Source organism: Chrysochloris asiatica, unplaced genomic scaffold (assembly GCF_000296735.1).
Source record: "Chrysochloris asiatica unplaced genomic scaffold, ChrAsi1.0 scaffold00213, whole genome shotgun sequence".
NCBI lineage: Eukaryota > Metazoa > Chordata > Mammalia > Afrosoricida > Chrysochloridae > Chrysochloris > Chrysochloris asiatica.
Window position 1 is genome coordinate 734,312 of NW_006408731.1, and position 2,115 is coordinate 736,426.

Consider the following 2,115-nt stretch of genomic DNA (forward strand, 5'->3'; position numbering starts at 1 on the left):
GGGTTTACTCCACTCATATCATTAAGGTACTTTGAAGCAACAGCTCTTCCTCAGTTGTATTTTGAGAACCTTTCAACCTGAGTAGGCTCATCTTCCAGCACTATCTCAAACAATGTTTCATTGCTGTTCCTAACGTTTTCAGGAGAGTCCTGGTGTGGCATTATAGGCTAAACACTTGACCAATGTTGGTTTAAATTGCAAGGTTGGTGACTCAAACTCAACAAACTCATGGCTCCTCAGAAATCCTATGCAGGGTCGCTATGAGTTGGAAAAGACTTGAAATCAGTTAGCAACAACAACAGTCCCTCTGAAGTACATAGACAAAGAAGCAGTCATTTGAACAGAATAAAAGGATACTATATAGTTTAAAATTAGGAAAGGTGCTAAGATTGTATCCCTTGAGAAGCTGAACAATATGAAGAAGAGCATGGCATCAGGGTTGGAGGAAGGCTCATTAACAACCTGTCACATGCAAATGACACAACTTTGCTTGCTGCAAGTGAAGAGGTCTTGAAGCACTTATGGATAAAGAACAAATAATACAGTCTTAAGTATGGATTACAGTTCAACATAAAGAAAACAAAAATCTTTAAAAGTGAACCAGTAAACAACATCATGATAAATGGAGAAAAGACTAATGTTGTCAAAGATTTTATTTTACTTGTATCCACAACCAATACTCATGGAAGCAGCAGTCAAGAAAACCAAATACAATACAAAATGTTGTATTGAACTATTCTGCCTCAAATAAAGTGTTAATGAACAAAGATGTCATTCTGAAAACTAAAGTGTGCCTAAACCATACCATGGTATTTTCAATCACCTCGTATGCATATGAAAGCTGCACAATGACTAAGGAAGACCAGAGTAGAATTGCTGTATTTGAATTATGGAGTTGGTGAAGAATATGGAAAGCACCATGGATTACCAGAAGAGGTAACAAATGTGTCTTGAGAGATGTAATCCAAAATACTCCTTAGAAGTCTCTCAGCTGGTGAGATTTCATCTCATGCACTGTGGAAATGTTATCAGGAGGGACCATTCACTGGAAAGGACATCAAACTTGGTGAAGCGGAGCATCAGGGGAAAAGAGAGATGAACTGATACCGTGGTTGTGAAAATGGGCTCAAACATAACAATTGTATGGATGGCACAAGACTGGGCAGTGTTTCATTCTGTTTCACATAGCATTGCTATGAATCAGAGTTGATTCAACGGCACCTAAAAACAACAACCAAAAAATATTCTCAATGAGCTAAAAGAAAGCAGGGACAAAGAGCTAAAGAAAACTAGGAGAATGACATCTTCACAAATACAAAATATCAATACAGAGATACAATAAAAACTCACCAAACAAAAATTTTTAAAATGAGATTGTACAGTGACTAAAATGAAAAATGCCCTAGAACATTTCAATAGCAGATTTGAGCAGATGATCCAATCTGAGAAACAGAATAATTTTAAAGAATAAGAAGAATGAGCAAAGACTCAGAGGCCTGTGGGACACTATCAAGTGTACCACTATAGCCATAATGGAGAGTCCAAAAATGAGAGAAGATACAAAAAGAACAATTCTATACATTCAAATGCTTAACAAACTCCAAGAAAGATAAACACAAGGAATCCACACCAAGACGCATTATAATTAAACTGTTAAATCCGTTTTTCCCACCTTACCCCCCCCCAAAAAAAGAAAAAAACAAAGCACTGCCAAAAAGTCTATTCAGATTCATAGGAGCCCTACATCCATTTTTTTAGAGTGTAAATCTTTATGGGAGCAGACAGTCATGTCACTTTCCCTCTGAGTGGCTAGTGGATTGAACTGCAGATGTTTCAGTTAGTAGTCCAATGCCTAACTCACAGCAACACCAAAAAGACAAAAAGAAAATCTTGAAAGAGAAGTGAGTCCTCACATTCAAGGGATTTTCAATAAGATTCACATTCAATTATGCATCCGAATCCATGGCAGCCAGAAAACAATGGGATGACATATGAAAAGTGCTGAAAGGAAATAAACAATAAAATAATGTGACTACCCAAAATTCTATAGCCACAATATTATCCTTCCAAAATGAAACAGAATTAAAATATCCCAGAGTCATACTGACCCTGTTA